The 27,162-nt window shown below is 42.7% G+C and overlaps 1 protein-coding gene across 3 annotated transcripts in view; it reads left to right on the plus strand.

Moving 5' to 3' along the window:
• Positions 1-717: 717 nt before the first annotated feature.
• Positions 718-27,162, plus strand: part of fhit (fragile histidine triad diadenosine triphosphatase) — a 176,993-nt gene continuing 150,548 nt past the window's right edge. The window contains exons 1-3 of one of the 3 annotated variants that reach the window (XM_031567524.2): positions 718-764; positions 13,237-13,343; positions 21,895-21,956. The gene's annotated coding sequence lies outside the window, so the exon portion shown is untranslated. The remainder of the gene's footprint in view (positions 765-13,236; positions 13,344-21,894; positions 21,957-27,162) is intronic. The other 2 variants (XM_012841129.3, XM_031567523.2) reach the window with 2 other exon arrangements.

Consider the following 27,162-nt stretch of genomic DNA (forward strand, 5'->3'; position numbering starts at 1 on the left):
AGTTAACAGTCTCATGCAGTCATTTCATAATTCACCCTTGCTTACATTACAACCACAAAAGAGGGAACACACAAAAGATACAATTATACAACACAGATGACAGGGCATAGAAGGGACCAGATTACAACACATAGGCCTATATTTTCACCACCCTGAGGGAATATAAACATCTCTGTTCACCACCATGTAATAAAGCAGACAGCAAGTGACCATTGTGCCAAGAAAGGACAGCTAATAACCAACGCCTGGGTCATGCTGCTCTAATCCAGGTGTCAGATCCACAATTTAGCTGCCATGGTGAGCAAGTTTCTACATATCTGAGATGATTAACCTTGTATCCTCAAAATACTAACTTTGCCTGCTCTGGTCCTTTGCACAATACACCACATTCAAATTGGAGCCAAATTGCAGCCAAAGTCACTAGGGAAAGATTAAATAGTAGCTACATTATGGCCTACATGCAACACAATTTGTTAGGATATTAAATCTAGAGTTATTGAGAATTAGGCTATTCTGCAAAATATAATCCCTTACAGCTACAAAGTGTGATTTTGGTTGCATTTCAACCATGTTTCAGCCATGCAATGTGTTTTCACGCAAACATAATATCAATCGTATTCAGTTAACCTGATTACCATTTCTCAGCATGCGTTCGGTAGTATTGTGGAACACGGAGTTCTTGTAGCAGGCTTCACAGGCACTATTTGTAAAGATAAACTACACTACCCATAAATCACTGCTGTCGGCAGCGCAACCAACGGAAGGTGAGTTCCTGAACCAGCAGTGCTGTCAAGGCTCTCGTTTTTGGAGTGAAGTCATGTCTACCGTTGAATTTACTGCATAAATATAGTCTTACCTATTTGCCAATACAAAGTGTTAAACTATTACTAAAGGTTGAAGAAAGATGGGCTCTCATTACGGCAGATGCAACATTTTTAAGCAGCCTAGATTACTTACAAAGCCGATGGCAGTTGATTTCAATGATTCAATTCCAACCTTGCTCGGTGTTGGTTAACACCAATTTCAAGTCGTAGATAGTAGATTTGACATGAACTGAATGTAACGGAGGTTATCTTCCCCTCGCTGTTTCACTCTGCGTTGTGTTTGTTTAAGAAGGACACAGCCACCGACCTGATGTTCACACGTTTATTGCTGCTTCCTGATACATGCAAATGACGAACATAAAATCCGTTGGACAGAGTTAGCAAGACGCTCAGCTCCTCTGTCCCATACATTCGAAGAAAGAGAGCTAACACGTGCACAAAACACACAAGTGCAAAACGTGACCCACCTGATACATGCAAATGACGAACATAAAATCCGTTGGACAGAGTTAGCAAGACGCTCAGCTCCTGTCAATACAAATCAGGCAAGCCACTTAAAACAATATGCACAAAACAAGCTCACATGTAGGCTAGCTAACTCGCCAGTGTGTGTCTGCAGGACGTGTACCTACCTCTGTCCCATACATTCGAAGAAAGAGACAGAGGAAAGGAAGAACCCAGAGACAACCTCTCAATCACACCCACTTCAAAACATTGTATCCAAATAATACTCGGGAACCAATAATCTGCACCTTGACCGTGCTAGAGAATTAACCCATGAAGGGAGGGAAATTCAGGGAAGCACATTAAACCCTGTTACACTCACCCCCACTGACTTCACTGAATTTACATCCATCCAAGCAAACAAAAACAAAATAAAACAATCGAAAACATGCAGGGAAAGTGTAACCCATAATAAGGACCGAAGGTCCACCAGCATCAGAGTGCTGTCCGTTGACGGACTAGAGGAGCAAGGGGGCCAGCTAGAGGGGTCAACCGGGCCCTAACTCATCCTAGGAAAAGGTGCCATATACACCTTGCTAATGAGGGGTACACCTACCTACAACCATAGCCTAATGTAATAGGCAGAATACGCTGATCTCTCCCCACAAGGGGAGATATACAGGATCAAGAAAGAGAGAAAAAAATTAATAAATAAAAAAAAAATTCACAAAAGAAACTTATCAAAACACACACATATATACAAACAAACTAGTGCATCCTACCTACAGAGCTCCTCTTAGGAGACTCCGCACCCACTGTAGAGCCATAGTCTGTATTAGCCTCCTCACAGGCCTAACAAGTCTACCCCGCCTAGTGCATAGCCAACCCCCATGATGACCAGGTGAAGCACGTGTGTGGGCAGTAGACCTAAGAGTTGAGGGGGGCTCCACGGACAGAGACAACTCAGCACTATCACTTGGCACAGCACAGGCAGGGTTGCTGCTGTGCAAAGACAGCACAGTGCTTACTGAGTCCAAATTAACTGTATCCGGAGCCACTTGAATCCCCTGTGAATCCCCTATGTCGCTACCATGAGATGTGGAAGCACCAGGAAGCCCAGCCACCCACGAAGCTGTGCGGTCGACAGATGTATTGTCCCCACTGGACCCTGAGACGCAAGCCTCACTGAGACTACCCCCAGAGAATGACAGATTCTCCTCATCATCCACATCGGTCAGTGGCAGGAAGTTAACTGGCATGATGAGGTTCCTATGTACAGTTTTTACAGTACCTGATGGGCTCCTGATGTGGTATGTGTGTGTCCTACTATTCACAGTGACAACAGTGTAAATAGTCCCCTCCCACCTATCTGCCAGTTTCTTCTTGCCCCGCTCCCCCTTGTTAGCCAGTAAGACTCTGTCACCCACATTAACCAGGTGTCCCTTAGCCTTTCTGTTATACAGCTCCGTCTGACGAAGCTGTTGTTTCTCTGCGTTGGTCTGCGCCAGAGTCATGGCCTCTCGCAAATCCCTCCCTAAGGATGCCACATACGTGTCGATATCAACTGTCTCCCCGTCCAGCAAAACACTTTCGAACATCAAGTCTACAGGCAACCTAGGAGTGCGGCCATACATCAAATAGAAAGGGGGGTACCCTGTGGTCTCGTGAACCGTGCAGTTATACGCAAAAGCGAGGCCATTCAACATTTGAGGCCACTTGGCCTTTGACCTAGGTGGTAGAGCCCTGATCATATTCCCTAGGGTGCGGTTCATCCTCTCTACCTGACCATTCCCCATGGGATGATACGGGGTGGTGTGGGACTTTTCCACCCCAGCCAGTTGGAGCAACTCAGCAATTAAAGAGCTCTCAAAATTAGCCCCCTGGTCAGAATGAATACAAGCTGGAAATCCATAGACACAGAAGTACTTGTTCCATAGGACCCGAGCCACAGACTTGGCCGACTGACTAGGGCATGGGAAGGCACATGCCAGCTTAGTGAAATGGTCAGTCACTACTAACACATCAACAGACTTATTATTGGAGTCTTCTGCAGACCAAAAATCAATGCACACTAACTCGAGAGGTGCTGAGGAAGTAATGGAAACGAGAGGGGCCCTAGCCTCAGGTTCCGGAGCCTTGCTCACTACACATCTCTTGCACCTCTGGACGTAAGCCCGGACATCTCTCTCAAGCGTGTCCCAATAAAACCTCTGTCTGGCCAACCACAGAGTACGCTGCTGACCCTGATGACCAGCCTCATCATGTACCCCTTCAAGAACCATGAGCCTTAGTGCCTCAGGTACCACATACTGGAAAGCATTCTTTTTGGACACAGTATTCTTAGACACCCTATACAACACGCCCAACCTGGTGGTGAGTTTACTCCATTGCCTCAGGGTTCTAAGTGTCTCCTGGGACTCGTGCTCCCGCTCCCGCCTGGACGGACGACGCCCCCTGTCAACAAAGAACCTAACCCTGGAAATGGTAGCATCTTGACACTGCTTATCATACAGTTCATCATGGCTGAGCACTGGCAAAGGATTTTGGCCAGACATGGCCATAGCCTTCAGCTGCTGAGCATGAGAGACGGCCCTAAGCCTAGCGCCGTCCCCCCAATGGTGAGAGGACTGGAATACAGCAGACACTTCTTCACGCGAGACTCTACCACCCACCTCAAACTGAACAGCATGTGCCGCCCCGACACACACCTCGTCAGGCCCAGAAACCATCCGCTGTTCCCTCACTTCAGAAAGCTCAGTGGACAGGCGAAACATATCCTGAACTGCATCCACTTGCAAGTTCTCTGCCTCTTGGAGCAGATCAGCATAGGGAGTTCTGGTCAAGCGGTGCATAACTCTGGGCCTCACAAAAGGCTCCCTGCTCAGAGCATCCGCCACCACATTCTTGGGACCGGGAATATACAAAATATCAAAATCATACGGTGCTAGCTTAGCCACCCAACGCTGCTCGCATGCATCCAGTTTCGGCTTCGTCAAAATATACTTAAGTGGGTTATTATCAGTCCACACTGTGAACCTGTGACCCCGTAGCCAGTGACTAAATTTATCACAAATAGCCCACCTCATAGCGAAGAACTCGAGCCGATGAGCAGGATATTTAGACTGGGCATGATTCAACGACTTGCTTGCAAAAGCAATGGGCCGAGCTTTGTCTAGACCAGGCTGCACCTGGGACAGTACAGCCCCAAGACCACTAGTGGACGCATCAACAGACAGCAGAAAAGGCTTAGTGAAATCTGGATGGGCTAAAGGCACACTATTCACCAGTGCAGACTTAAGGGCCTGAAACGCCTCTGAACACTCAGGGGACCAGTCCTGAGGGCAGAGCTTTCTCCTTTGCACGGGCCTACTCACCCCCTTATTCCTACGTGGCCTTTTAGACCCACCTGTAAGTACAAACAGTGGCCTTGCCAGTACAGAACAGTTCTCAATGAAATGCTGGTAGTAAACCACCATACCAAGAAAGGAGCGGATCTTACTCGCCGACGGTGTGGCACCATCAGCCTCCATCAAATCTGACTGCGAGACATTCACAATAGCCTCAACCTTGTCTGGATCACTAGCAACACCCTCCTGAGAAACTATATGACCTAGAAATTTCACAGACCTCCTAAGAAATTTACACTTTGCAGGCGACAACTTTAGGTTGTGTTCCTTCAACCGCTCAAAAATCATGCGTAATCGCTGCAAACTCTCGTCTTCAGATCTCCCGAAACATAACAGATCATCCAAATAACAGAGAAGGCTTAAGAAATTTTGATCCCCAAATATGGAGAGCATCATTCTCATGAAGGAGGCGGGGCTATTACACAAACCCTGCGGGAGCCTGTTATATTCATGCAATCCTAATGGAGATGAAAAGGCGGTATACTTCTTATCATCCTCATGCAAAGGCATGTTGTAATAACCTGAGGTTAAATCCATAGTGGAAAAGAACACATTACCACCTAGAGCAGCAAGGACATCCGCTTGGTGAGGAAGTGGGTGAGCATCCTTAACCGTGCGCGCATTAAGCCACCTAAAGTCAGTGCATAATCGCAGGTCCCCGTTCTTCTTCCACACCAGCACTAATGGAGAAGCGTACTCACTACTAGATTTTCTAATTATCTCTTTTTCCTCCATTTCATCCAAAGTCTCTTTCAACTTCTGATAATGTGCTGGGGACAGCCTGCGATATGGCAACCTGAAAGGACGGTCATCTGTTAACCTGATCCTATGGCAAAACTCACGTGCCTCACCACAGTCAAGCTTATGCCGAGAAAAGATAGACTCGTATTCCTTTATCAGATCAACTAACCTGTCCTTCCCACAAGGAGAGGCCTGACAATCGTCAATGGGTATAGACCCCAGTCCAAGGCCCTGCAATGTGCTATCAACATTCCCAACCACGCCACCAGAGTCACTGTTAACAGACAAACTGCCATGAGAACTGCCTGACCTCACCGTAGCTACATTCTGTGACACCAAGTCATGATCAAAATCCTCCAGGGCAATGCACGGGTACACATCTGCTACCTTTGCGTTCCGGCGCAAGGTTACTGCGTCGGGCGTGGGATTAACAATCTTAACCGGAAGCCACCCATCTCCCCACATAGGAGAGACAATACGTCCAACAAGCATCTGTCTATTTATGCAGCGCGTAGTGCTGGGCTCCACAACAACCGTGCTGCCAACAGAGATACGTGTTTTCGGCGGCAACCTGCCCCACACCAGATGCTCAGTCATAGGTTGGAGTGTGACTGCACTCTTCAGCCTCAGTGTACCCACTTTATCTGGAATGGACTCACCTCTCCATCTCTCCAAATTCGATAAAAGGCGTAAAAACTGGCTGCTATCACCCTGACCTGCTACATCAGGCTGACTCACAACCCGCCAGAAAGCATCACTGGACTTAAATTGCCTGATAAGAGGCTTCAACACATTAGTGCCAACAATCAACGGGTCCACCTGTCCCTTGATAATCAACACAGGAACTTCAAATTTGAATCCATACATCTCAATAACCATGTCAAGCACACCAAGAGGACTAGTCTGTTTACCCCCGCAACCAACCAAGACAATATCCACAGGAGTTGGAGACTCACCCAGCAACACACCTGCTTCCCTCAGACGTGGCACAACGTCTGCACTAAGCGTGGTCGCCATTGACCCAGTATCCAACATCCCCTGTACTTCAACCTTGCCCTGCACTAAAACCGATGCATAAAACAAACTGTCACTCTGTGTCACTCTCATGGTGTTCTGCATGACTACTCTGCTTGACTTTGGCAAGGTTTCACACAAATACGAATACACAGACTCAATGTCATCATTCAAACCGGAGGGTAAACTAAGATGCCTGCCACTGTCCTCCCCCGAATGGAGGCTCACTAGTTTCCCTGAAACGGCTTCAGCGTCTGTGCTGGCTCCACCGCCACAGGCACAACAGCCCGACTCCTACCTAAAGACCTACCCTGACATTGAAGTCGTGTGTGGCCAGGGCTAAAACACAGAAAGCACAAATTATGCAATCTACAATGTGACTGAGTAGAGTGGTCGGAACTCTGACACACTCCGCATCTGAAGTTGCGCGTCACACTTTGCCTAGGCTGGCCAGCAACTTGCGCATTACACACAACCATCTTTTCTAACACGTCAAGCAACCTGTCAATTTTGGTACCCTCCGCAGCTGCACTACCTAGCTTGCCCACCCCCACTGTAGACTCACCAGTCGGCACACTGCTGACCACCGCCCCACTTACAGGTGTGGCTGTCAAAGTGGTGTGCTGAGATACATGGCCCACCTTTCCCGCACGGCTCCTCAAAAACTCATCCAACTGTGATTGGACTTCACAGGCCGTCCACATAGTCTGTGGCTTACTCAGGAACATTAGGGACAAGTCTTTTTCAGGGCAATGCCTAATAAACATGGCCGCAACCTCTACAGTTTGCGGCTGCAATGCCTTACTGCCTTTTCCCATAGACTGTTCAACTACCTCAGCTGCCTTGTTCAGCCTGATCCAATAGTCCAAAGGCTGTTCACTGGGATACGGCAAGGTGGCATAAAAATCAGCCAGCGGCATACCTGAACGCACCACCGAATCAAAGTGTTGCCGGAGCACCCCGAACACAGCCTCCACATCCCCAGAGTCAAACACATGACTATTGCTGCGCAGCCAAATGCGGACTACATCTCTGGCCCTGCCCACCAGTCTGCCCACCAACTCATCCACACATTCCCGCCCGGTGTAGCCACTTCTACCTAAGTATGCCCTCATTAAACCCTCCCATTCAGACAGAGAGAACTTATCACTGTTATCACCTCTGAAGAACGGAGGCTCCTTCTTCTGAGATTTAAGGACCAGATTCAATTGTGAGCCATCAATAAAGGAACCACCCCCCGGTGAATGGCCAGTAGATAGAGATGGAGAACCAGAATGCATGGTATGCAAAATATTTGCACTGACTGCCTGACTAATGTTAAAACTGATATCCCTAACTTGTTCACTGGTCAGCACCGTAGGGGTGTCAGACCTAGTGGATGCTTGTGGCGGTAACTCTTGGCGCACAGGTGTAGAAAATGAAATCCTATTCCTAACAGTGTCGTCACCCATCAACCCAGGACTACCTGAAGGGCTAAATGTCGGAAGACCCCTCCCCCTCCCAACACTAAAGTAGTAACAACCAGTAGGCTCCATAATAAGTACACGTTAATAGAAAGAGAAAACAAAATTGAGAAAGAAAAAATATATATATATATATATATATATAATATACCAAAATGATATAAAACACAGTGTTACGATTCAAACATATGAATTGTTCATTTGCACCGCCTCACTAACAGAGACCACAGATGCATTCACCCTTGCAATGCACTCAGTAACAGTTCAAAAGATACACGGTGATGCATGCAAGTGCATCAAGCGTGAGGCACGCTATAAAAGCAGCAACGTCAGTGGCAGCGCACGTCGGCGTCGTCGATGGTCTCAGGTCGGCGTTGTCGATGCAGCTAGCCCAGTGTTCGGCACACAGCTGAACAGAGATCCGGGTCACGGCACCACTGTAACGGAGGTTATCTTCCCCTCGCTGTTTCACTCTGCGTTGTGTTTGTTTAAGAAGGACACAGCCACCGACCTGATGTTCACACGTTTATTGCTGCTTCCTGATACATGCAAATGACGAACATAAAATCCGTTGGACAGAGTTAGCAAGACGCTCAGCTCCTCTGTCCCATACATTCGAAGAAAGAGAGCTAACACGTGCACAAAACACACAAGTGCAAAACGTGACCCACCTGATACATGCAAATGACGAACATAAAATCCGTTGGACAGAGTTAGCAAGACGCTCAGCTCCTGTCAATACAAATCAGGCAAGCCACTTAAAACAATATGCACAAAACAAGCTCACATGTAGGCTAGCTAACTCGCCAGTGTGTGTCTGCAGGACGTGTACCTACCTCTGTCCCATACATTCGAAGAAAGAGACAGAGGAAAGGAAGAACCCAGAGACAACCTCTCAATCACACCCACTTCAAAACATTGTATCCAAATAATACTCGGGAACCAATAATCTGCACCTTGACCGTGCTAGAGAATTAACCCATGAAGGGAGGGAAATTCAGGGAAGCACATTAAACCCTGTTACATGAACATGCAGTCATTCGTTGAGCGGTTATTCATGATTGTTATCCTCCATTTTCTAAAAATAGTTGAGTTGCAGTTAATTATCGTCCATCAATAGTCTTCATGCCGCGGTTAGCTTTAGGGTGCAAGTGCGAGCTACGTAATGGCTACTAGCCTGCCGGCATGTCACACTTCTGTACACTTGTATCGCTTAATGTATACATCTTACATGAAGGAAACTTTACAGGAAACTGTCACAGGCAGACCAAAACACTGAATAAAATAGGCTAGTTAATACTTCACAGCCACCTTATGTGGTGCAGTGAAGATTTTCCCATCCTTACTAGTAGTAGAAGTATGAAAAATATGTGTATTAATGGTGTGCTGCGGTTAAAATAGTGTTTGAGAAACCCTATCAGATGAGACTAAGGACATAAAGGGTTACGCATGAGTCTAGGGTTGCAAGCCAGACAAAGAACTACATCCTCATGTTTTGCTCTTTGCTCCCAGCTTCTAGTCTACAACTTGTAATGTCGGGCTCTCTGCACCATTTGGGGTTCTTTCCATTGATATTTAGCCTTCAGTGTGACAAGGTCTTTCAATATCTAAAGAACATATCAGACATCTGCTTCATGGGTCATTCGGATACTATTGGATTTGTCTGTGCTAGTCCTTCTTACACATATTCTGTATCAGCCACGTGGGGCTACAATCATGCAAAGGTTCATGTGGATCGGTAAAGTCTAAGTATATGATATTGTCAACCAAAGATCAGCGGGGGAAAAAAAAAAAAACCTTACACAAACACTGTATGAACGCCCTGCGGTGCACCGGCAGTCATATTAAGTGCCATGGAAGAAAGAGGGACAAACTAAAACTTCAGCACAAAATAAGATTTGTGTCCCTTTGTGCTCGCACCCCTTGAAGAGTGGTAGGCTCAAAGCACTTTTTGGGCAATAGCTCGATAACTGTTATGCCAAAAGTTAGTGGCCCTGTCATGGCAAAAAGTGACCGGGTGCCAAAAAGAGCCCGGGTGATGTAATATTGGCTTTCGAACGACTCTTGAGTGACAGTTGCCATACCAACGTTAGCATTACGTCACCCGGGCTCTTTTTGGAAGTCAGACAACCTCAATAACGCAATTTACCCCAGAGCATCTCGCATTATACTTCGCTACCTGAGACCAGCTTGCCTGTATTTTACCTGCAATAAACCAAGCAAAACAACCATGTGCTTGATGTTTGACTGTGTTAGGAAAGTTGTTGACTCACAACTTTGTTATAGTGTCAAAGTAAGTACATTTCAACCGGTTTCGCCGCTAGCATCTCGTTAGCGATTACTCCGTTAGCTGGGGCACATTATTTTGCTTAGTGTTTAGCTAGCAAGCTAGTATGAACTCTCCCAAGTCTTTCTAAATAGGCCTATATCAACAAATAATGGTAGATCTTAAATTATTTAAGATGTTAGCAAATGAACTGGCTGGCTTGCTAAAAAGGTAGATGAACAAGCACCGTATATTATTTAAGATGTTAGCAAATGAACTGGCTGGCTTGCTAAAAAGGTAGATGAACAAGCACCGTATAGTATTTAAGATGTTAGCAAATTAACTTGCTGGCTTGCTTAAAAGGTAGATGAACAAGCACCATATATTATTTAAGATGTTATTCAATTAACTGGCTAGCTTGCTTAAAAGGTATATGAACAAGCACCGTACCGTATATTATTTAAGATGTGAGCAAATTAACTGGCTGGCCTGCTAAAAAGGTAGATGAACAAGCACCGTATATTATTTAAGATGTTAGCAAATTAACTGGCTGGCTTGCTAAAACGGTAGATAAACAAGCACCGTATATCAGTATATTTTCTCCTTGTTATAAAAACGAATTTCTACTCTAAACAATTTCAATTGAAATGCAAATGATGATGTAAACGGCTAAAATGGAACACTTTATTTACCGGGTAAAAATTTGTTTAGTCACAATATATAGCGATTAAAAAAGTAGTATTGACTGCAAATGTTGATGTACAGGATACCGGCAGGTGTAGCTAAAACGGAATACTTAATAGTTTTAGGCACAATATTAAGTGACTAACAAGTAGCTGATGGCTTTCGAACGACTCTTGAGACTGACCAAAAAGTGCCCGGGTTACGTAATGCAAGCGTTGGTATAGCAACTGTCACTCAAAAGTCGTTCGAAAGCCAATATTACATCACCCGGGCTCTTTTTGGCACCCGGTCACTTTTTGCCATGACAGCCCCATCTAGTGAATAATGTTTAAAGCAAAAACCTAGCATTGCACTAGCTAATACCTTGTGATGTAAAGGTTCACACTTCATGAAATTTTTATACGCTGCATCACTTCCACATCCTTTGGGCACACACCAAATTTTGTGAAATTCTGTCCATAGGGGGCGCTACAACTGACTCAATATCCGAAGAACTGCCTAAGCTTAGATTTTGAAATTTAGTATGCTTATACTTACATGTCTTGAAATTCCATTTGGTCTGCTCAACAAAATGGTCGCCAATGGAAGACACACATTAAAAGTTATTGCCTAAAAAGTGCTTTGATTCCACCCCACTTCAGGGGACGCAAACACTAAGGGAAATGCACATCAAGAGACACAAAACCTTCTATTCTGTATCAACTATGTGAGGCTACAACCATACCAAGTGTCATGTGGATTGGTTAAGTCTAAGTATACAATATCCCCGTCCAAATATTAGTGGGGAAATAAAGATGAGACACAAATACTATATGACTGCCAGCGTGCAGGGATAACATGTACATGTGTTCGCCGAAAAACTCAGAGCTTTTGTCATTTTGTAAACAGATCAGCAAAAGTGAATGAAGGGTTGTGAAATAGCATGTTGGATTTATAGATAGATATCCCTCATGTCTCAAATAGTCTGACTTGTGAAACAGCCTGTTTAGTGGGAGCTCAGCTTTTGTCATCAGGTAGGAAGAATTCCATGACGTCTTTGATCGGTGGGGGTCTATTGGTGTCCAACTGGATGTTTTAATTTTGGAAACCTGATTGAATATGCTTTAATTATATCTTTCTCAGCGGTGCTGTTTAAAAATGTCACATGGAGCCTCTTTCTAATGTAAGCCATCTGTCTCTACTACAATAAATAAATAACTAAATAAACTCTAGTTTGACCCACGCACACATGCTCATCAAACTGAAGCAAATGGGATACGCCAATATAGATTATATTAAATACACTGTTATGATTTCACGTCCATAGGAGCTACCTCATTTTATAGTATTCTTTCTGTAGGATAATCTGAAATGCAAGGTCATGCTCAGTCTCAATATAAATTGTATATGTTGTAATTGTCCCATTCATCTCAGTGCTTTCCTCAGCCAAGCAATAAAACTGTGCATACTGTATCGTAGATGTGAGAGATGTGGACAGAGATGCATTATGTACAAGAACTGCCATCAATTATGCACCATTTATTCCTACCACAGCAATACCTAATTGATTTGATTCTCCTCGATTCATGTATAATTAAACAGGTGCAGTCCTTGCTTTCCGTCCCTGTGTTCTCTAGGCATGCTTGACGCGAGTTGTGGCTGTGTGCATCTCTCTTTGTCCATCTCCACCCAGTCATCACATGAGGAATGTTTCAGGGAAGAGGCAAAGCAATCAGAGCGCCAAATTTCATTTCCCATTGTAATTAGCAGTGTGGTTATCACTCCCAATTCCATTTGTCTAACACGTTTCCGTGTGTTGTCTATCAGGTCTGTCTGCTGTCAAAAGTGCATTTGAATTAAATAAATAAAAAAATGCCACTGAGTAAAATGCCAGACAGTTGTAGAGCCTCTTACATTTAAACTTATGCCATCCTGTTCTAGTGTTCATCTTATCCCCCTTTCCAGTCTCTTACTTACAGCTCATGTTGACAGCCTCAAGTGAACTCCGTTCATTGGAGCCTCCATTTCATCAGTAGTGCATTTAGTTCTTTGTAACTTTGAAAGTGAGTGACATGGTGCTCTCTCACTCTCTGCAGTCCTGTAGTCCTCGTCTCTCTCTCTTTTTTTTTCCTGAGAAATGGAAGGAGAGGGTCATTTGACAGAAGACCTTTGTAGAGTTCTGCAGTTTCAGTTCTGTCATTTCACCCGTCCTCGGAGGTCAGGGAGAGAGCTGGGACTTGAGTGGGCTGTGGAGAGAGGACCAGCAGAGTCATTTTCACTACAGAGGTCACCAGGCCGTGCTCCACTCACCAGAGAAATCTGCAGGGCTGTTGACAGAATATTAAGTTGCCTCGATTTCTTATTTCTGAACATTTACATGGAGCCTTACTCCCAGTCCTGTTTCTGCCCGGCAGGTTTTGACACCGTGCCGGCAATCGGACTGAGGCGACTCTAGACCTCCGCAAAAGCTGAATTTTATCGGTGGTTCAGAAATCACTTCTTTGACTGGAATTCCAATCAGGTACCCATTTTTTTGTGTTCTAATAAAATGAAAGTCTGCAACCCAAAAAGTGGCACATTTAAGAAGAAAAGCAAAAAGCAAAACCTATGCATACCCACACACACACCTTGCTTCATAAAACCTTGTAATGCCACGAGCTTTAAAAGCTGAATGACTGATGGTGTAAAATGTATTGCATCACCAAATAAAAAAGGCGGCAAATTATATTGTTTAATAGTAGTAGTAAGTAGTAACTCTCCCAAGCCAGTATATGAATTGCTTGATCATTTTGAATGATTTTCCATATTACTTGATAGTACGGAAAATCATTCAAAATGATGTTAAAGATGCTCAAAGAAGAATCCGAATCCGAAGAAGATGCTTTTTTTGGAGTCCTTTGCCTTTCTTTGTATACCAACTGTATCACGATGGCTATTTAGTTAAATTGATGCCCAGAGCAAAAGTAATGTATTGGGACTCTCCTGGGAGCCCCTAGTCAGCAGCTAAGTATTTGAGCTTGGGCTGGATTATTTAGCCAACTAGGAGGAATTCAAAGAGACAGAAGTATCCCCATCTGCCAGTTATTTCATGTATGCATATGACTTTGAAGTGAGGGGTTTACACTTATCTTACCATGGCTGTTGAAAGTTGAAAAAAGCGGCCAGCATCACTTATAGCAGTGTTTAAGTGCAAAGCAATTTTCACTGACATTTAAATATACTTCTGTGCTTTTAGTGCAATTCTGTGTTCGCTAATGTGGTGCCATCTCAACATGAGGCTTTGTCAGTGACAGCGCTACACAGCCACAATGAGCGGTGGGTCCAAAACTGCTGTCTGGTACTGTGTGATTTATCTGCTGCTAATCTGACCTGAAACGATGAATTTATTCCAAATCAGGCAAACAAGTTTGGGTCTCCTCTTTCTCCACCATATCTGCGTCGGTTTAGCTAGAAATGTTACAGTGGCGTACAAAAGTGTGGGCACCCCTGGTCAAAAGTTCTGTCACTGCGAATAGCTAAGTGAGTAAAAGATGGCCTGATTTCCAAAAGGCATAAAGTTAAAGATGACATTTCATTAATATTTTAAGTAAGATTACTTTTTTATTTCCATCTTTTAATCTTCTAACTTAGTAGCATCCCCTTTGGCAAAGATCACAGTATAGGAAACCACTGCTTGCCCACGGACAGTATCCAGTCTTACGGCCGAAGCTTCAATGCGTGATTTGTCTTATCTGGTGCCCTGGTGAGACTTAGATGGTTGAAGCTGTCTCCAGTCTGACTTCAATTATTTATTAACCACCGATGATACACTTGTGGCTAGAAAAGATCAAAATAGTATGTATTTTACGGATTTTCGAGTTGTTCACCAAGGATTTATCAGAGTTCACAAAGGAGCCGCTTACGGACATCCACGTAACTCTGTCGGCAGATTGCTAGAAACTGTTAAAGCTGATTAACCTGGCACGATCAGGAACTGTTGTGACAAACCATCACACATTTTCTGCCATTGCTTGTTGCAACAGATTTCTTGTAAATACTGAAAGTAAGTAAAGTCCGAAGAGACAGCACTGCAGATTTGCAATGAACAATTTATTGCAATGCCAGGAATAAGCAAATACAATACAAATTTAAGGAAGCGTTCAACACACTGACTAAGCTAAGTCAAGAATAAAACAAAGCCGTAATACTGCTAGCAATAAAACAGTTAGAAACAAAGTCAAAGACCTGGCATCGGTATGGCTATACACACGAATGTGTGAGGGAGCTCTGGACAGAAACACTCAGAATACAATTTTGCCACTTTCCTTCAAATATCTAGCCAGAACAAACACATTCTAAATTACTTGACCCATTTTCACATCTGAGGACCTTTGAACCATAGGGGGTGTTTCTCATTTTGTGACCCCAGGTGGGAGTGTCACGAGATTGGGTACCAACATTTTCCCATGGTTCCAGAAACCTTCTAGAGATCCACACTGTTGTTCTACAACTGAGACCCTTGTACTCCTTGTACTGAGACTTAAAATGATATCAGACCCCTATGTGCTGACATCTTCTGTTCATGAAATACATTTCAGCCCCTGAAATGTGGCTAGGCGTGCTCTCACGATGGTCTGTGCCCAGGAGAGGGGGGTGGGGAGGGGGAGGGGGAGGGGCATGAGAGAGTGAGGGGAAATGGGAAAATGGCTGACCCAGTGATGGAAGGGGTATGAAAACAATGCTCAATCACTTCAGACAAACATCAGAAGACAAGAGGTGCATTATAATATAAAAGTGACTTGCCACAGACCACACCAGATGTATTCCTCATTGTTCGCCCAAGCAAAAGGTTACTGGGAACAAAGAGCCTTACAACATATTGTCTTGTTTGGGGGAATGCCACCCATTCTTCCTTGCAGAGGGCTTCTAGTTCTGAGAGATTCTAGGGCTTTCTTGTATGCACTGACCTTTTGAGGTCTATCCATAGATGATGTTTAGGTTGGGGAACTGTGAGGGCCATGGCTATGTTGATTTTGAGGTGTGTTTAGGATCATTATTCTGTTGTAGAACCTTCTACTACTACTTTTCATTTTTATCTTTTTTTACACACTGTGTGATGTTTTGTTCCAGAATTGGCTGTTATTTAATTTAATCCATTCTTCCCTCTACCAGTGAACTGTTCTCTGTGCCACTGCGTGCAACACAAGTCCAAAGCATGATCAATCCACCCCTGTACTTAACAGTTGGAGAGAGTTGTTGTCATGAAATTCTGCACCTTTTTTCCTCCAAAACATACCTTTGCTCATTGCGGCCAAAAAGTTATACTGCTCTATTTACTGATCTACAGCTCCGGAGTCCTGAGATAACTTAAGTGTGAATTTTCACCTAACAAGCACCACTCCAGTGTATTAAATCTTCATGAAGGTCTTTTGCAGTCAAACATGGGATTTTCATTTGCTTTTCTACCAATTCTACAAGCACCTCTCTCAGAAAGTTGTCGGTCTTTCACACCTCAACATGACCACAGCTTTTCCTGTTACCTCAAAACACTTTGCTCTCTTATAGCCTTCCCCTGGTTTGTGGGCCTCAAGTGCTAGTTTGAGTGCTAGGCAGCTGCTTAGAGGACCCCATGGCTGCTGATTGTTGGGACAAGAATTGAGGAGTCAAGAGTATTTATAAAGCTTTGAAATGTGCATCATCTGGCCATCCTAACAATGAATGGGACCAAGCCATAGCCCTGAGCCCTAACCAGCTAATTAAGGTCTGAGACCTTGGTAAAAGTTATCTGCGAGTTGAAATGTCTTGGGGTGCCCACATTTTTGCATGGTGCTCCTTTCCTTTTTTCACTCTGAAATTGTACAAAACAAAAACAATGAACTGATCTTGCTGAAAAGACTGTTTTGCCTTTAACTTTATGCCTTTTGAAGATCATTCCGTCTTCTGCTCACTCGCGTAACTATTCACACAAACAGAAATTTTGACCAGTGGTGCCCAGTTTTGCATGCCACTGTATGTGCTTTGGTGCTCATGAGGCGAGGGGGTGTTTTATTTTATGAGAGCGAGAGAGGAAAAAGAGAGAGAGGGTGGAAAAATGAAGGGCAAATAATGTAATACACTGACAGTGGGGGGCAGAGACAATAGAGACATGAAGAGATGGAGTGTGGGTGGGCATGGAGGAAGAAGAAAGGGAAAGAGAATGAAAGACAGACTGACAAATTGTTGTGGGAGGAGTGCAGCGAGGGACCGTGATCTCAAATGGGACTGGCACAAACTGATGGACGCCTGTATGTTCTGTTGCATGCTCTCTCTAGAGGATCTGTAAGATTTTCACAAAATCTCTTAAAGCCAAAGAAGACTGCAGCATCCAATATCTGTGTGGAATTAACTTCCTCTGCCTCATGTCTTTGCACAAAGCAACAGGATGAGGTACACAAAGCCGCTGCATTTGTAGCCCAGCGGATCCATTTCATCCGTTTTCCTTTGGACCTGTCTGTTGTAATCTGAGCATTTATTGCTTCTGTCCATTGATGAAGTGGATTTTGAATGTAATATTATTGACCGTGCACACTTGTCTTTGTTTCTGGTGGCAGTACCTTTCATTCACCACCAGGGATCTCCTGCGCCACTCAATTAACATCCTGAAGGACAATGTCATGAAGGCAGGTTGCTTCCAAGCGCTGATTGCATCCGAGATGAACCAACTAATATGCAGTGATTACTTTTCATTTATAATTATGTGATTAAATGCAATCATGTTGGACAAATGAGGTAGGAAAAAAACACAAGAATCAGAGTTGATATGTTAAACTTAACAGACTGTACATCTCTGAAGACAGAACTTACCTCACATAGTATGGCTCTTGTGAAACTGATGAAGCTCTTGGTTGTCAATATGAGGACTGAATGTCAATTATCCTCCTATTAGGTGGGGAAATAATGTTTCTAAATTGTTATTCTCTGGATGAATTTTAAACTGTGACGCTCCCCAGCAATTTCCTGCATGTTTGTTTCAGCCCTTTGCAAATGTGTGCTCATTTCCACTGCAGCTTTATGGTGGGAAGTTGATATATTATCACATTCACACATTATCTTTGGCAGCTGGTGGATCTGCATGGTATGTTGAACAGTGATAGGGAATATTAGCCTGAGTAAATGCCACATTTCTTTATATCACATCAGGAACGTGTAACCAGAGGCAATAAATGCAATGGAGCCTTGCTAATTGCATTTCTTAACATGTACCCATTACTTATTTGGCAAAAATGAAAGAAAAAAAATTAATTATGTTAATATATTATATTGCATTCATTTCACCCTTGCACAGGCTGATGTGCTGTTGGTACACTGAGCTTTGAATTTTTTTTCTATCCTTTTTTTTTGGTGCCCTTGCTTAGTTAGAAGAGAGACTGCACCACAGAGGCCACCATGTGTTATCATTGTTGCGTTTGGTCGGCGGGGGATACGGCTTGTTTAGGAAATCCAGACGAAAGCCAGGATTCAGCCTCCCCATTCTCACTCTAGTGAAGCTGCTACTTTTTCAAGGGATTAATGCATTCCCATAACTCTAGGCTTTGTGGTCTGTTTTTTGCAGGTCTTCTTTAAACAGGCTGAGAGCTGACAAGTTACTAGGTGGTGGACAGAAAAAGAAAAGAAAAAAACATAAAGAAACAAGTTGTTGGTGGCTGTTCTGATTACGCTTTTGGACTGTTTTCTAACTAGCCTAGGCAAACGCGTTTTCTTGGGTTAGCATGTTTGACGGTTTCTTGGTGTCTCATTGATTCTCATTGTGGTCTTGCTATTTTATATCTTTTATCGCATTGGTCATCATTGAACAGAAGGAACAGTCTGGATTTTGCATTCGTTTTACAGTGAAGTCTCACTTTACTTTAGCTTACAAAAGTTTGTCTCAGTTGTTGGCTTCCCCTTTCCCTTCAGGAACACATGATCTGGCCCAAAAGCAGACTTCTGAAGCTCACATTCAAATATCCACATGACATTGGGTTGATGACACTGACAAAAGACGGGCAAACTGAATATTTTCAGATATTATTTGACTGGATTGTCTCATTAATATTCTGTGTTACTAACTCCATTGTTTTCCTCTGCAATGTCACAACTTCTGCAAACCATTTATATTTATTTATTGACTTATTTATTTATTTACAGTTCAGTAACACATTTTCCCAAATGCAGTATTTATCATTGGGCCGTAATTAGGTTATTATTTCTACCAGGATATAAAGAGTTCTGTCAGGAGGTTTAATTATTTGCTTTTCTATTCAACCCTTTCTAATAACTAAGGATTTCCAATTATTAGATGGGAGTGCGTTCACCACTGGGCCTGTCAGTTATAGACTAATATGTCTGGCCGGTCTAATATTTCTTTCCTGTGAAATAGTTGAACTGATGGGACTTGGCTCATGGGTAAACAAAGATTGTCATATTTACTTTTTTAGACAACGGGAATATGCAGCGGTCTGTTTGAGTAATTAATGTCTGAAACTAAAGTAAATGCTTCAGTAAGCTAAAACAAATTCCTCGCAGGACTTTAGCTGCTTCACTGTCTGTTGCACTGCTGGCACAGGACAATGGATTACTTGAACTTATTTTGGTGCACATGTGGCACAGTAGCTAACAACCTCCACTGGGGTTTTCAGGCATGTTGTGCAGTGCTGTTTTTTTTGGCAGAAACACACTGCATATTTAGTTAAACTCTACATTTTATAGCTTGATATTCCAGATCAGATATGTGCTGCTATATTGTTCTTGGCAATGCGACCTTGCCACCAATAAAGGCATGCTAGTACAGAATAGCAGAATAAAAAGGACATTTCATTTTAGGGGAAATCAGACAGTTTGAAAGTATGCTTGAAGGTTGTTCACATAAAAAAAGTTATGCTGTCTCATCTTACAATGTAATTGACTATGGAACGGATATTTTCAATGGTGACTTTGCGCTTGAAGGTTTTGGCATTATGCTCTATGCAGCGTTTGAGCCGATGCTCGATGGGGTTATAGACACAAATAAACTGAAGTGATCTGTCTTAATTGGCCTGAATGGCCCTGCAACAGATCAGGGTCAGATTATTGTTATTAATGATTTTAAGTGTGTAATTTATCGTGTGGGGCTCATGCATGACTGCTCTTCTGTCTACACTAGGTCACATAGTTGTCTTTTGATTCCTACCTTGGCTTGAAGGGATACGTTTCTTTCTGAAAAAGACAACTCTCTCATCGCCCCTGACTGAATCTTACGTGGCGGGCTGTAGCGTCTTCTCCCAGCGTTGCCCCCGTACAGATGATATGTTGTGATCTGCGCTTCCTCGTTCTCTCCCGAACCTCGCGTTTTTCTTCCCTCCCTCAGTGTCCTCCTTCCGTCACTTTAATCAACCCTTTTAATTACAGTCACTTTCGCTCGCCCGCGCTCCGTTGTCACCTTCGGGAGACACTTCACCGTGGAGCATAAGCAGGCATTGCTCTTCCCCTGGGGGACTTGGAGGCTGCTCTGTACCAGTGAGTCCTTGCCAGTACGTCCGCTTTATTGCCAGCTCACATCTCCCCCTGGCCCGCCGGGTGGCTTAAACATTGTCTTGATAAATGGATTTTTGTCTCGACTCGAACGTGTCCTCCGCCATGGTTGTGGTGGTGGTGGTGGGGGGGGGGGGGAGGCCAGAGGAATGCAAAGACTTGAATTCCATCAAATCTCATCCTGATTTGTGTTCCAAACAGAAGTAATGCTAAGTCCCCCATAAATTCAAGGCTACGACAAAGGTTATTACAGGCCGTTTGAGAAAAAGCTTTTATGTATATCAAGTGTGCTTTTTAAAATATGTCCTCTGAAACCAAAGTTTTTTGGTCCAAAATGCTATGCTTATACTAATGAAAGCAAGGTTTTTTTAAAACATTTTAATTTTACATATGTTCTAGAGTCCAAATGGACACGTTATTTAGGTATATTACCCTTGAGCATACTGTCTTTATATAATGAGCATTGCGTTGGTTGCTCGTAAATATTTTATTTGTCCTTCTGGTGAAACAATTAATTTTTTAAGCGAAGTGTTTTATCATTCAATAGCGATGACAGATTGTTTCTAAATATAGATTTAGTGCCACTCTGACACCTGTTTGGACAAAACCCTTCATTCCATTGCACAGTGGTGTTGCAGGTGCAGAGAATAAAATCAAAATTTCAGGCAGCATGAAAAAAACGCTCATTTCAAGGAGACTTTTAGTCTTTGTGACACATAGGACGTGGAATGAGTTCCCAATAGCAATGAAGTCATTTTCTCAAGGTGATTTTTAGAAGAATAATGAAGAGTGTTGTCAGTATTCTTGTTTTATTCAAAATATGCTCGTTAATGTGCCATCAATACATCGTACAGCTTCACAATGGAAGTACATGAAGGCTATAACTAGGACTTAATTGCATCACTATAATAGATATTTAATTGCATACACTGACATCCATATGTTCTATGATTTACATCATGAAGCATCCCCAAACTCCTCAGCTCCCTTTTACCTTTCGATGCTCACAACAGTTCATTTGAAAAGCAGGAACTTAACTGTTCTTCCTCCGATGCATGCATGCCATTAGGCTATAGTGTGAGAGGGTTGCATCAGCTCTGAATACGGCTCTGGCATGTTTTCAGGTCACTAAGTTTCTAGATGTACCTTAGAAGAATAGAGTATAGAGGGGAAGCATTATCATTCTGAGCCAGTATGACGGTCACTCCACAAGTCCACTACAATGGTTGATGGATGTTTTTTGCAAGTCTTGACCGTCCTCATTGACATGCATTTTGGGCTTTGCTCAGGTAGCAGAAGTATTGGTCACAGAGAAAGATTATGTTATAAGGAGAAAATTCAAGTAATCTTTGTTTTAGCATTGCTAATTTTGAGTGGTCAACACAGTCACACTCTGCCATCATATTTGCACATTTTCTCCGAGTAAATATTCACAGGCAAGGTGTGTTTTTGATCAATCTGTTTTTGTAATATCATTGTCACACGAGAAATAATGTAATTGGACAATGTCAGCCATGTCTAACAGTAATGAATTTTCTTGTCACTTTATTTTCTGTGTGCAACAGCCTGGACTCACTCCTCTGTAATTACCTCAGTTGGATACTGTGGGAAGGTGGGGAGGTTGACGGTAAGTTTGTTTATTGTATTATTTGACAGTATAATTTCATGCAATCATTGATTTTCTTTTTTTTTCGTCCCACACTTTCTAATTTTAAAGGCTGTTGGATAGTTTATGATGGATAAAAGAAAACAGGTTAGCTGGTCTAGATGCTGTTACCTGGGCATATTAAGAGAGTTTATGCCCATTTAGTAGAAGAACAAGCAATCAAGTGCATGTGAAGTGCTTGTGATCTCCTGTACCTTATCCCTTACCTATCTTGATTCAGACAGCGCATTCAACTCTTAGGAGGCTAGACATTAGGAAAGAAAGCACTTTCAATTCATGGAAAGCAAGGGTTGTCTTAACACACGATTATTATATTTTAGGAGAATAATGCCAAAAGGACTGTTGGACTATCCATTTGTGTTGAATACCTTGGTTAAATTAATACCTTGATTAAATGAAGAGGTTGATTGTAGTTGCCAGAGCAAAATAATGTCTGTGCTATTACAAACTCTGAACATAAAAAAAACTTTATTTAGCCTTGAACAAAAACACTCCACTGAATCTTTCAATTCAGTTGAATTGATTAGTGACAGAACATAAAATGACAACTGGGACCACATATCTTCCATCGTCTCATCTAGTGTATCTTGAGTAGAGTTATAATAACACACCTCCATGACACTTTTAATTCTTCCTTCGTTTGTCCTGCATTCAACATAAGAATGTTTTGGTTGCAGTGTGTGGTTCAACACAAAACTACCGAAAACCGCCAACAAATGACCTGTCTAATATGCAGGTCTGCATAGAATAGACATGACACAGGACGGAGCACTAATAGAATGCATTATTGGTTTGTGACGGTAGCCTAAATCTTGGTGCAAGCCGTCAGTACAGGCGCTCCCAGCTGCCGGTGGAAGCTGCTAACTGCCTCACAGCTGGTTGGAAACCTCCCTGTGGTCCAGAGGGAGCGGTTGTTTAAAGTGCTGCCAGTGAATCTGGCCCTTCATGCCTCACCGTGGTGCTTAGATTCCAATCACCAGATGTTTGACTTGGATACGATGTAGTTAAGTTAGGAAAAAACGTAACCCTTTTTGTGTTTTACTCATACATGAATGTAGTCGCTGTCTGCCCGCTGACGATCTGTTAGATTACGAATTGATTCATATTGATTATCAGCCACTGGGGGCCATCACTACATCCCAGTCATAATGACTCTGAATTATTCAATGGTTTCATGGGATCTTGTGTTTTTCTTTCTTTGTCTTTTTTTAATGTTTACTAAGACTTAGTGTCAATGGTATTAGTAAATATCAATAGAGATTACATTTGCTTAATCTTTAAAAAAAATAAATAATAATTTCCAACTGTGATTGACCTGCGGATGAACAGCATCTGTTTATGAAGACTCCAAAAAGTAAACTGGCACTAGGTTTACAATTGTAAATGTGTAAAACCACACCTGTGTTTTGCTAACAGTCTGGAGCACAGCTTGGCAGTATAAAATTACAGAAGGAGCCTGATACTTTCTTTAGCCCAAATGCAGTGCTGTATGTGTGTTGGATAAAGGGTTAGCTGCAGGTGTGCGTTGTCAGGCTGGTTCTTTATTGAGCTAAAGAGAAGGGCGAGGCAGCCCTATAATTCAGATAGTGCAGACAGTTCAGACACAGCGTTAGCTGGCTAAAAAAAAAACACTCTCGGGGGGAGAGGGCTAAGTGTTTGCAAGATGATTAACACCAGAGTGTGTTTAGGAAGGCTGTGTGCAAGCGTGTGTCAAGGTGGTGGACGGAGGGGAAAAAGGGCTTCCGAGTAGTTATAGAACCTCGATTAAACCTCCAAACAACAAGCAAACAAACAACAAGCAAACATAAACACCTCAAGAGGAAGGCCGTTCTGGAGTTTGGGATTTCTTGGGCGGTAGGTGTGATCAAGAATTTAAAATGCCTGATGGATCCTGAGTCAAACACCAACACTTGAAGAAGGACCAGGGGGATGAGGTCAAGGATTTCAAGTGTATTTCAGCGTGAAGCCTGTGCAGGGAGCCACCCCGAGCCAAAGCTCAACAAGTGATTCACTGGCAGTGGGAAAAGTATAACATTTATACCAGACAGGTATTAAAGTCAGCATAATTAGTCAGCATGATTCATACATCAGCCAGTATAAAGCAGGAGGTAGATGAGGTAGAAAGAGATGAGTGACGATGAGTGCACGGATATATTGGTGACTCTGGGAACTCTAATCTCAACTGACTCGGGCAAATGTCAAAAATGCAAAATTCAGTACAAGTTACCTTTTTTAAATAACTGTCTTGATACATTAATTTCCATTGACAATACCAATTTCCACTTTACACTGTCAACATCAAGAGATGCTGATTTGTAAAGTAGGAATGGGCGTTTGAGATCTCTTCGCAGTTTCATGAGCCTACGCTGGTTATTTGGTCTGGTATCCAGAGAGGACACACGATTAGTCATCTTCGGTGCTCACTGTCAAAGTAGTTATTCTTTCCTGAATGGCAGGCCAAGGCATCTTCTATGTCTGGATTCCAGCTTTATGTATCTAGATATATTCATTGCTGGATCAGTGTGTTAACTGAACAGGGTGAGAGTCCTTTCAGTCTGTATAAATGTGATTTGGACTGTTTATCGTTGAATGGGTACCAGAATGAAAACCTTTCAAGGTTACTGTGATCATATGTGGATACAGTTTTAGTCTACTGGTGTCTGGGTCTCAAGATACACACAAAACACAAACAAATGCATCTCAGTATGCTATGTTGCTATGAAGCTCTATTCATGCTGAAATCTAACTGAATGTTCTGTTTTTAATTTGTTCGTACATAAGATTTAAAACTGGAAGATATCTCAGATGAAACGTTGGCAACCATGGCCTGAAGTTACTCTCAATTCCCCCCAGTTGCGTGGCATGTTTGACATGCTTATGGCGCATATGCAGAGTAGTCATGGCTGACCTCCACACCTTTTAAGGTTGGGCATTAAATCATATTATGCAATAGTTTTTGGAAGATCCATCAAAATCCATCCATCAGTTCAGCCTTTTGAGTATGCTTTTGGACATCTCTCTTTCCAGCATAAAACAAAATAAGCAGTTTTTTTGGATGCATAGTGGGGAATCAAAAAGAAACACAGACGCATCTGCCTGCTGCTCGCGAGAAGCGGAGTGCATGTGTGGACACTAATAGCCCCCATTAAATGATGTCTTTTACTTTTTCCTTGAGTGATGCCCTTTATGTGTCTCAATTTCCCATCATTTTTTTTTCCTAATGGAAAAGTTTCCATCACAATTCCAGGCAGTTACCTGCCTAACACTCCAAGTTTAGTTGGAGAAAACTTGACAGTTTTATGGCAGGTAATTTCTGCTCATACTGGGTCATTATTTAAAATGGATTGTGAAAGATACTGTGGTGCTTTTATCTTTCCGTTCTCATTATAAATCCATATATTTTAGCTTTCCTTTTAAAGTGAAAAGTGCTTTAAGTCATTATGTAAAACCTGTAGATTTCTTAGGTGTTAAAGAGTGGTTATTAAAATCACCACTTTAAAGGCAAAGGAGATTAAATTCTATTCTAAAGAGCTCAAAGTCAAATGGTTAGTTTCATGCATTACTGAGGAAATACTTGAATGAAGGATTCGGAGCCTCTACCTCTAAATATAAAGTCATTCAAATTAAGGAAACATAATTCCATACATTACCAAGGGCGTAGGGATAACTGCCTCTCAAAACATAGTTGAATTTGACCATGATTTAATGAAATGAGATGTCTAAGGTTTACTGGGATCATGAATGAACCAACCTTAGCTTAGTAATTAAGTTTTGCCTTGACCACCAGCAGATACCATTACCAGCATAGCAAACTCATACCTGCAGTGCACTCCATAATTGATGACATTATCAGATGGATTTGCCTATCACCGGTCGAGTGAGTGGTGTTACTGTAATATTCATTTTCTTTTTCAACCCCCCCCCCCCCCCTCCCCAAAACATTTGTTTTGAGCGTAATTGCAGTGCGCGTGTGTGATACGTGGTCCCCCGTCTCATTATCTCTTTGTCAATAATCCAACTGCCGTCGCGGCGAATGAAACGCCGCCCTGAAGCAAACACTGGGGCTGGCAGAGGAGTCCATCAGATGTAAATACCATTAGTGTCTGCGACGGCCGCCCGGCCTTCAGTCTTCAAACAAGCTCAAGCACTCTGGAACATCTCATTAGGCAGGGACTCCTGGAAAAAAGCCTAATCAGATTTTTGCCCTTTTTGTGTGTCTATGATGGGAAATATCACACTGCACTCATGGACGCAATCTATGCACTGTATATTCATGGTGGCCTTAAGGCCTACCCAGGAGATTATGTGGAAGCGATAGAAGTGCCAACTATGAGAGGTCAGCTGTCGGTAAAACAAATTGTGTGTGTGTGTGTTTATACAGCACACATCGTAATCCCATTTGCTTGCAACATAATTTACCTGATCCAATGCGTGTGCTTCATTGACCATTGTATGTGATAGTGAATATACATGCTACATAGTTTATTTAGCTTGGCCTCTCCTTCTCACACATTTTAACATATCAATGTCATGTTTTCCAGAAGTGGATGTGGGTCCCTGCTTAATGCAGGTAATGCTCTCAGCAATAATAATAATATTCTGCATTATTGTTAATATTTTGCCAGTTGATTTTTGCTGGTTTAAATTGAGCCCTTATATCACCAGTGTAACCAGGAATGCGTCACTGCACGTTCTGGATGTCTGCCACACGTTTTTCATGCCTCCTCATGCCAGTCTGACATCTTGCTCCTTTACATGTAATCCATTATTCAGCGCATTCCTGTATATATATCCCTGTGATGATCATCTATTCTGCATGAAGAGAACTCGTTGCACTTTACATGAATTGTCAGACAAAAGCTAAATTCAACATCATATCATGGATACATGTGTTTGATGTGAACTCAGATATTTATTCAGCATAGACTTCCCTCTGATATTTTCTAGAAAATTCCAATTTGTGTCAGTATATGCAGTTATGTAGAGCAGTATCCAACACTGAATTTGAACAAAACAAATTGTAAATGCAGTTGGCAACCAACTTGGCAAGGCAATCTCTTTCATGCAGTGGTGGAAAATATCGAGTCCTAGAAGGCTTTTCATGGTGGACAGGAAACTCCTCATCCTTTCTATGTGTGTCTGTCCTGAAGTGCCATGTTTGAAAAAC

The sequence above is a fragment of the Clupea harengus genome, chromosome 5 (assembly GCF_900700415.2).
Source record: "Clupea harengus chromosome 5, Ch_v2.0.2, whole genome shotgun sequence".
NCBI classification, from domain to species: Eukaryota; Metazoa; Chordata; class Actinopteri; order Clupeiformes; family Clupeidae; genus Clupea; species Clupea harengus.